Below are 10,297 nucleotides of genomic sequence, written 5' to 3'. Positions count from 1 at the left end.
GAATTTCTCCAGTTGATCAGAGAAGAGGAAATCAAAGGGATGTGCTCCAAATGGTTTAGAAGAAATCAAACATCAATTTTGTGAACTGCCTATAGAGGGTTATTGGTGAGGAACTGGAGGCATCCTCTAGAAAGAGCCTCCAGTTATTAGCCAGCAAGAAAACAGGGATGTCAGTACTACACCTCAAAAATCTAAATGTTGTCAATAAGATATTTCTTTCAATTCAATTGGTTTGGCATATTGTCTAAAGGAACTACGCTTATGTCCAAAGATTTAAAAAAATTGAACCCTATATGAAGCTCATGAACAGAACTTAATGGTTACTAGTAAAATATTCACAAATTTATTATTTATGTATTTTATGAGAAATGAAATTTTAACAACCTTATTTTTCTCAGATGCAATAGTCAGTGGGCCCAACAAACACATAAAAGAGAAATGAAGTCTTCTTTGGTTAAATACACATTTTAAAATATAAGAGCAGATCTTATCAGATATGACCTATGATTCACTGATGGTCTTTAAAAAGAGAACATAAAAAGGGGAACTCTCCTTCTGAATATAGTGTAGTGTGTTAAGTCAATCAGTCTTGTCTGACTCATTGCGATCTGTCCATGGGATTCCCAGGCAAGAATACTGCAGTGGGTTGCCATTCCCTTCTCCACAGGATCTTTCTGACCAGAGATTGAACCTGGGTCTCCTGTGTTGCAGGTAATTCTTTACCATGTGAGCTCCAGGGAAGAAATTTTGAATATGGGCATACTTATATCACTTGTAATGGAAAGTCTGAGGTTTTGAGAATAGAACCCAACTGCATTGCTGTGCTTATACTTGTAACACATATTTTCCTACATTATGTTCTCTCAGTTAATAGCAGATTTTGGGTTGCTTTTGGTACTTCTATTTTACTATCCTGTATAATCGAAAGAGTTTTGCCAAGAAAATGCACTGATCATAACAAACAGCCTCTTCCAACAACACAAGAGAAGACTCTACACATGGACATCACCAGATGGTCAACACCGAAATCAGATTGATTATATTCTTTGCAGCCAAAGATGGAGAAGCTCTATACAGTCAGCAAAAACAAGACCAGGAACTGACTGTGGCTCAGACCATGAACTCCTTATTGCCAAATTCAGACTTAAATTGAAGAAAGTAGGGAAAACCACTAGACCACTCAGGTATGACCTAAATCAAATCCCTTATGATTATACAGTGGAAGTGAGAAATAGATTTAAGGGACTAGATATGATAGACAGAGTGCCTGATGAACTATGGAATGAGGTTCGTGACATTGTACAGGAGACAGGGATCAAGACCATTCCCATGGAAAAGAAATGCAAAAAAGCAAAATGGCTGTCTGGGGAGGCCTTACAAATAGCTGTGAAAAGAAGAGAAGCAAAAAGCAAAGGAGAAAAGTAATGGTATAAGCATCTGAATGCAGAGTTCCAAAGAATAGCAAGAAGAGATAAGAAAGCCTTCTTCAGCGATCAATGCAAAGAAATAGAGGAAAACAACAGAATGGGAAAGACTAGAGATCTCTTCAAGAAAATCAGAGATACCAAAGGAATATTTCATGCAAAGATGGGCTCGATAAAGGACAGAAATGGTATGGACCTAACAAAAGCAGAAGAGATGGCAAGAATACACAGAAGAACTGTACAGAAAAGATCTTCATGACCCAGATAATGACCTAGAGCCAGACATCCTGGAATGTGAAGTCAAGTGGGCCTTAGAAAGCATCACTACGAACAAAGCTAGTGGAGGTGATGGAATTCTAGCTGAGCTATTCCAAATCCTGAAAGATGATGCTGTGAAAGTGCTGCACTCAATATGCAAGCAAATTGGGAAAACTCAGCAGTGGCCACAGGACTGGAAAAGGTCAGTTTGTATTCCAATCCCAAAGAAAGGCAATGCCAAAGAATGCTCAAAGTACCGCACAATTGCACTCATCTCACACGCTAGTAAAGTAATGCTCAAAATTCTCCAAGCCAGGCTTCAGCAATACGTGAACCGTGAAATTCCTGATGTTCAAGCTGGTTTTAGAAAGGGCAGAGGAACCAGAGATCAAATTGCCAACATCTGCTGGATCATGGAAAAAGCAAGAGAGTTCCAGAAAAACATCTATTTCTGCTTTATTGTCTATGCCAAAGCCTTTGACTGTGTGGATCACAATAAACTGTGGAAAATTCTTCAAGAGATGGGAATACCAGACCACCTGACCTGCCTTTTGAGAAATCTGTATGCAGGTCAGGCAGCAACAGTTAGAACTGGACATGGAACAACAGACTGGTTCCAAATAGGAAAAGGAGTACGTCAAGGCTGTATATCATCACCCTGTTTATTTAACTTATATGCAGAGTACATCATGAGAAACGCTGGACTGGAAGAAACACAAGCTGGAATCGAGATTGCCAGGAGAAATATCAATAACCTCAGATATGCAGATGACACCACCCTTATGGCAGAAAGTGAAGAGGAATTAAAAAGCCTCTTGATGAAAGTGAAAGTGGAGAGTGAAAAAGTTGGCTTAAAGCTCAACATTCAGAAAACGAAGATCACGGCATCCGGTCCCATCACTTCATGGGAAATAGATGGGGAAACAGTGGAAACAGTGTCAGACTTTATATTTCTGGGCTCCAAAATCACTGCAGATGGTGACTGCAGCCATGAAATTAAAAGACATTTACTCCTTGGAAGGAAAGTTATGACCAACCTAGACAGCATATTCAAAAGCAGAGACATTACTTTGCCAACAAAAGTTCATCTAGTCAAGGCTATGGTTTTTCCAGTGGTCATGTATGGATGTGAGAGATGGACTGTGAAGAAGGCTGAGTGCCGAAGAATTGATGCTTTTGAACTGTGGTGTTGGATAAGCCTCTTGAGAGTCCCTTGGACTGCAAGGAGATCCAACCAGTCCATTCTGAGGGGAATCAGCCCTGGGATTTCTTTGGAAGGAATGATGCTAAAGCTGAAACTCCAGTACTTTGGCCACCTCATGCGAAGAGTTGACTCATTGGAAAAGACTCTGATGCTGGGAGGGATTGGGGTCAGGAGAAGAAGGGGACGACAGAGGATGAGATGCCTGGATGGCATCACTGACTCGATGGATGTGAGTCTGAGTGAACTCCGGGAGTTGGTGATGGACAGGGAGGCCTGGCATGCTGCGATTCATGAGGTCGCAAAGAGTCAGACATGACTGAGCGACTGATCTGATCTGATCTGATAATCAAAAGGGATTTGATTTAGGTCATACCTGAATGGTTTAGTGGTTTTGTCCAATTTCTTCAATTTAAGTCAGAATTTGCCAGTAAGGAGTTCATGATTTGAGCCACAGTCAGCTCCCAGTCTTGTTATATAGAGCTTCTCCATCTTTGGCTGCAAAGAATGTAGTCAATCTAATTTCGGTATTGACCATCTGGTGTTGCCCATGTGTAGAGTCTTCTTTTGTGTTGTTGCAAGAGGGTGTTTCCTATGACCAGTGTGTTCTCTTAGCAAAAATCTGTTAGCCTTTGACCTGCTTCGTTTTGTACTCCAAGGCCAAATTTATCTGTTACACGAGGTATCTTTTGACTTCCTACTTTTGCATTCCAATACCCTATAATGGAAAGGACACTTTTTTTTGGATGTTAGTTCTAGAAGGTTTTGTAGGCCTTCATAAAGCCGTTCAACTTCAGCTTCTTCAGCACTATTGTTTGGGGCATAGAATTGGATTATAGTGATATTGAATGGTTTGCCTTGGAAATGAACAGAGATCATTCTGTCATTTTTGAGATTGCATCCAAGTATTGCCTTTCAGACTCTTTTGTTGACTATGTAGGCTACTCAATTTCTTCTTAGGGATTCCTGCCCACAGTAGTAGATATAATGGTCATCTGAGTTAAAATCACCCATTCCAGTCCATTTGAGTTCACTGATTCCTAAAATGTCGATGTTCACTCTTGCCATCTCCTGTTTCACCACTTCCAATTTGCCTTGATTCATGGACCTAATATTCCAGGTTTCTATGCAATATTGTTCTTTACAGCATCAGATTTTACTTCTATCACCAGTCACATCCACAACTGTGTTGTTTTTACTTTGGCTCCATTTCTTCATTCTTTCTAGAGTTATTTCTCCACTCTTCTCCAGTAGCATATTGGGCACCTACTGACCTGTGGAGTTCAAGTTTTAGTGTCCTATCTTTTTGCCTTTTCATACTCTTCATGGAGTTCTCAAGGCAAGAATACTGAAGTGGTTTGCCATTCCCTTCTCCAGTCGACCACATTTTGTCAGAACTCTCTAACATGACCTGTCTGTCTTGGGTGGGCCATAGTTTCATTGAGTTAGACAAGACTGTGGGCCATGTGATCAGATTGGTTAGTTTTCTGTGATTGTGGTTTTCATTGTCTGCCCTCTGAATGAGAAGGATAAGGGGCTTATGGAAGCTTCCTGATGGGAGAGACTGACTGAGGGGGAAACTGAGTCCTGTTCTGATTGGGAAGGGACATGATCAGTAAATCTTTAATCCAGTTTTCTCTTGATGGGCAAAGCTGTGTTCCTTTCCTTTTGTTTGACCTGAGGCCAAACTGTGGTGGAGGGAATGAAGATAATGGCGACCTCCTTTGAAAGATCCCATGCACACAGTGCTGCACTCAGTGCCTCCAGCCCTGCAGCAGGCCACCTCCTCCCCACAGCTCTGGCAGATACTCCTGGACAATCATGGGCAAGTCTGAGTTAGCCTTTTATGGGGTCACTGCTTCTTTCTCCTGGGTCCTGGTGCATGCAAGCTTTTGTTTGTGCCCGCCAAGAGTCTGTTTCCCCAGTCCTGTGTAAGTTCCAGCAGCTCTGTGGTGGGGTTAATTGTGATCTCCTCCAAAAGGGTTTATGCCATACCCAGGTCTACCGCACCCACAGCCCCTGTATAAATCAAATCCATTACGATTATACAGTGGAAGTGACAAATAGATTCAATGGATTAGATCTGATAGACAGACTGGTTGAAGAACTACGGACAGAGGTTTGTGACATTGTACAAGAGGCAGTGATCAAGACCATCCACAAGAACAAGAAATTGAAAAAGGCAAAATGGTTGTCTCAGGAGGCCTTACAAATATCTGAGAAAAGAAAAAATGCAAAAGGCAAAGGAGAAAAGGAACGATAGACCCATTTAAATGCAGCGTTCCAAAGAATAGCAAGGAGAGATAAGAAAGCCTTCTTCAGTGATCAGTGCAAAGAAATAGAGGAAAACAATAGAATTGGAAAGACTAGAGAGCTATTCAAGAAAACTAGAGATACCAAGGGAACATTTCTTGCAAAGATGGGACAATAAGGACAAATAAGGTATGGACCTAACAGAAGCAGAAGGTATTAAGAAGAGGTGGAAAGAATACACAGAAGAACTATACAAAAAAGATCTTCATGACCCAGATAATCACGATGGTGTGATCACTCACCTAGACACAGACATCCTGGAATGTGAAGTCAAGTGGGCCTTAGGAAGCATCACTACAAACAAAGCTAGTGGAGGTGATGGAATTCCAGTTGAGCTATTTCAAATCCTAAAAGATGATACTATGAAAGTGTGGTACTCAGTATGTCAAAAATTTGGAAAACTCATCAGTGGCCACAGGCATGGAAAAGGTCTGTTTTCATTCCAGTCCCTAAGAAAGGCAATGCCAAAGAATGCTCAAACTACCGCACAATTGCACTCATCTCACACTCTAGTAAAGTACTGCTCAAAATCCTCCAAGCCAGGATTCAACAGTACATGAACTGTGAATTTCCAAATGTTCAAACTGGATTCAGAAAAGGCAGAGGAACCATAGATCAAATTGTCAACACCTGTTGGATCATCAAAAAAGCGAGAGTTCCAGAAAAACTTCTATTTCTGCTTTATAGACTAGGCCAAAGCCTTTGACTGTGTGGATCACAACAAACTGTGGAAAATTCTTCAAGAGATGGGAATACCACACCACCTGACCTGCCTCCTGAGAAATCTGTATGCAGGTCAAGAAGCAATAGTTAAAATTGGACATGAAACAACAGACTGGTTCCAAATAAGGAAAGGAGTCCATCAAGGCTGTATATTGTCACTCTGTGTATTTAACTTATATGCATAATACATTATGAGAAATATGGGGCTGGATGAAGCACAGCCTGGAGTCAAGAGTGCTGGGAGAAATATCAATAACCTCAGATATGCAGATGACACTACCCTTATGGCAGAAAGTGAAGAAGAACTAAAGAGCCTCTTAATGAAAGTGAAAGAGGAGAGTGAAAAAGTTGGCTTAAAGTTCAACATTCAAAAAACTAAGATCATGGCATCTGGTCCTGTCACTTCATGGCAAATAGATGGGGAAACAGTGAAAACAGGAAAATGCTCCAAAATCACTGCAGTTGGTGACTGCAGCCATGAAATTAAAAGACACTTGCTCCTTGGAAGAAAAGCTGTGACTAATCTGGACAGTGTATTAAAAAGCAAAGACATTACTTTGGCAGCAAAAGTCCATCTAGTCAAAGATGTTTTTTCTAGTAGTCATGTATGGATGTGAGAGTTGGACTATAAAGAAAATTGAGCATGAAATAATTGATGTTTTTGATCTGTGGTGTTGGAGAAGACTCTTGAGAGTACTTTGAACTGCAGGGAGAGCCAACCAGTCCATCCTAAAGGAGATCAGTCTTGAATATTCATTGGAGGGACTGATGCTGAAGCTGAAACTCCAATACTTTGGCCACATGATGCAAAGAACTGACTCGTTGAAAAAGACCCTGATGCTAGGAAAGATTGAAGGCGGGAGGAGAGGGGATGGCAGAGGATGTGATGGTTGGATGGCATCACTGACTCTATGGACAAGAGTTTGAGTTGGTGATGGATAGGGAAGCCTGGCGTGCTGCAGTCCATGGGGTTGCAAAGAATCGGACATGACTGAGCAACTGAAATGACTGATTTTACTATCCTACCAGGGCTTCTCTGCTAGCTCAGTAGTGAAGAATTCACCTGCAATGGAGCAGATGTGGATTTGCAGAGTAGATTTCTCTCAGTAGGGAGGATCTCCTGGAGAAGGAAACGACAACCCACTCCAGTATTCTTGCCTGGGAAATTCCATGGATAGAAGAGCCTGGGGGGTGGGTTGTGCAGTTCATGGAGTTGAAAAGAGTCAGACAGGACTTACTGATGAGACAGTAACAAATTTATTACCACTATAACTTTTTTTTCACTCCTTGTCCTTCATGTCTTCTTTCACTGTTCTCTGTGTCTTTTTTGCCATGAAGCTGTGAGGCATTGGTCGAATATCCAGATTTAGAAACTGTTTCATGAGATGTCCCATAGTTTTACAATTCATATAAAGGGATGAAAGCACTAGAATAAACTATAGGAAAAAGAGAGTACTTACAATGTTTCAACTTAATTTTAATAGAAGAGAAGAGACTATTTTTGTTGTTATTGTTCTTGCTCTGTGCTAGGCACTTTTTAATATTTGCTCATTGTATATTTGTTGAATTACTAAAGCCTTGTTTCATTGGGTTTCACTTCACTGAGCTTTGCAAAAAATATATTTTTTAAAAAGTGAAGGTTTGTGGCAAGCCTGCCTCCACCAAGTCAATGGCACTATTTTCCCAACAGTATTTGCTCACTTCCTGTCTCTGTGTCTTATTTGGTAATTTTCATAACATTTCAAGGCTTTTCATTTTTACTGTATGTGTTATGGTGATCTGTGTGTGATAAGTGACCTTTGATATTGTAACTGTTTTGGGCTGCCAAAAACTGTGCCCATGTAAGATAGCAAACTTAATCAATAAATGTTATATGTGCTCTGATTGCTCCATTGACCAGCTATTGTGTCTCACTCTCCTTCTCCTTGAACCTGCCTATTTCCTGAGACACAACAATACTGAAATTAGCTCAATTAATAACCTTAAAATAGACTTTAAGTGAAAAAGATAGTTGCACATCTCTCACTTTAATCAAAAGCTAGAAATGATTAAGCTTAGTGAGGAAGACACATTGAAAGCGGAGATAGGCTGCAAGTTAGGCCTCTTGTGCCAAATAGCTAATTGTGAATGTAAAGGAAATTTTCTTGAAGGAAATTAAAAGTGCTACTCCAGTGAACACACAGATGATAAGAGAAATAGCATTATTGTTGATACGTAGAGAGTTTTAAAAGATCAGTCACCACATTTCCTTAGGCCAAAGCCTAATCCAGAACAAAACTTAACTCTTTTAAAATCTGTGAGGGCTGAGAGAGGTAAGGGAGCTGCAGAAGAAAAGTTTGAGGCTAGCAAAGGTTGGTTCATGAGGTTTAAGGAAAGAAGCTTTCTCCATAACAGAAAAGTGCAAGGCGAAGCAGCAAGCGATATTGTAGAAACTGCAGTAAGTTCTCTAGAAGATCTAACTAAGATAATGAATGAAGGTGACTACACTAAACAACAGATTTTCCATATGGATCAAACAGCATTTTACTGGAAAAATATGTCTTCTAGGACTTTTCATATCTCGAGAATAGAAATCAATGCCTGCCTCAAAGCTTCAAAGGACAGGCTGGCTCTCTTGTTAGGGACTAAGGCAGCTGGTGACTTTAAGTTGAAGCCAGTGTTCATTTACCACTTTGAAAATGCAAGGCTCCTTAAGAACTATGCTAAATCTACTCTGCCTGTGCTCTACACCCAACAAAGCTTTGGTGTAGGACACCTGTTTATAACATAGTTTATTGGATACTTTAAGCCCACTGTTGAGAAAAAAACATTCTTTTCAAAATATCACTGTCCATTGAGAATGAACCTGGTTACCCAAGAGCTCTCATGGAGGTGTACAATGAGCTTAATGTTTTCATGCCTGCTAACACAACATCCATCCTGCAGCACATAGATGAAGGAGCATTTTCAACTTCTAAGTCTTACTGTTTAAGAAATACATTTTTGAGGCTCTAGCTATCAAAGATACTGATCACTGTGATGGATCTGAACAAAGTCACTGGAAATTTGGAAATGATTCACCATTCTAGATTCTATTAAGAAACTTCATTAAAAAAAAACCAAACAACTTTTGTGACTCATGGGAAGGAATCAAAATTATCAACAATAAGAGGAGTTTGAAAGAAGTTGATTCCAACCATCATGGATAACTTTAAGGGGTTTAAGGCTTCAGTGGAGGCTGTAACTGAATACATGGTAGAAATAGGACTAGAATTAGAAGTGGAGCCTGAAGATGTGTTTGAATCACTGTGATCTCATGGTAAAACTTTAAAGGATGAGGAGTTGCTTGTTATACATGAACAAAGAATGCAGTCTCTTGTGATGGAAACTATGCCTAGTAAAGATGCTGTGTAGATTGTTGAAATGATAACCAAAGATTTAGAATATTACATGTGGCAGTGGCAGAGTTGGAGAGGATTGACAATTATGCAAGTAATTCTACTGTGGGTAAAATGATATCAAATAGCATTGCGTGCTACAGAGAAATAGTTTGTGAAAGGAAGAGTCAGTCAATGCAGCAAATCTTATATTTTGTTTTAAGAAAGTGCCACAGCTGCCCCAGCCTTCAGGATGCTACTACCACCCTGATCAGTCAGCAGCCATCAGCTCTGAAGCAAACCCCTTTATTAGCAAGAAGATTTTGACTCTGTGAAGTCTCAAGTGATAGTTAGCATTTTTTCAGTTCAGTTCAGTTGCTCAGTTGTGTCTGACTCTTTGCAACCCCATGAATCGCAGCACGCCAGGCCTCCCTGTCCATCACCAAATCCCAGAGTTCACTCAGACTCACGTCCATCAGTCAGTGATGCCATCCAGCCATCTCATCCTCTGTCGTCCCCTTCTCCTCCTGCCCCCAATTCCTCCCAGCATCAGAGTCTTTTCCAATAAGTCAACTCTTCACATGAGGTGGCCAAAGTACTAGAGTTTCAGCTTCAGCATCATTCCTTCCAAAGAAATCCCAGGGCTGAACTCCTTCAGAATGGACTGGTTGGAGCTCCTTGCAGTCCAAGGGACTCTCAAGAGTCTTCTCCAACACCACAGTTCAAAAGCATCAATTCTTCAGTGCTCAGCTTTCTTCACAGTCCAACTCTCACATCCATACATGAGCATTGGAAAAACCATAGCCTTGACTAGATGGACCTTTGTTGGCAAAGTAATGCCTCTGCTTTTCAATATGCTATCTAGGTTGGTCATAACCTTCCTTGCAAGGAGTAAGCATCTTTTAATTTCATGGCTGCAGTCACCATCTGCAGTGATTTTGGAGCCCAAAAAATAAAGTCTGACACTGTTTCCACTGTTTCCCCATTTATTTCCCATGAAGTGATGGGACCAGATGCCATGA

At 40.6% G+C, this 10,297-nt stretch overlaps 1 pseudogene; it reads left to right on the top strand.

The window, feature by feature from the left end:
- Window positions 1-4,594: 4,594 nt before the first annotated feature.
- On the top strand, window positions 4,595-9,623 carry LOC133252866 (tigger transposable element-derived protein 1-like; annotated as a pseudogene).
- The last annotated feature ends 674 nt before the right edge of the window (window positions 9,624-10,297 follow it).

The sequence above is a fragment of the Bos javanicus genome, chromosome 1, assembly GCF_032452875.1.
Source record: "Bos javanicus breed banteng chromosome 1, ARS-OSU_banteng_1.0, whole genome shotgun sequence".
NCBI classification, from domain to species: domain Eukaryota; kingdom Metazoa; phylum Chordata; class Mammalia; order Artiodactyla; family Bovidae; genus Bos; species Bos javanicus.
This window is presented reverse-complemented; position numbering and strand designations above follow the sequence as displayed.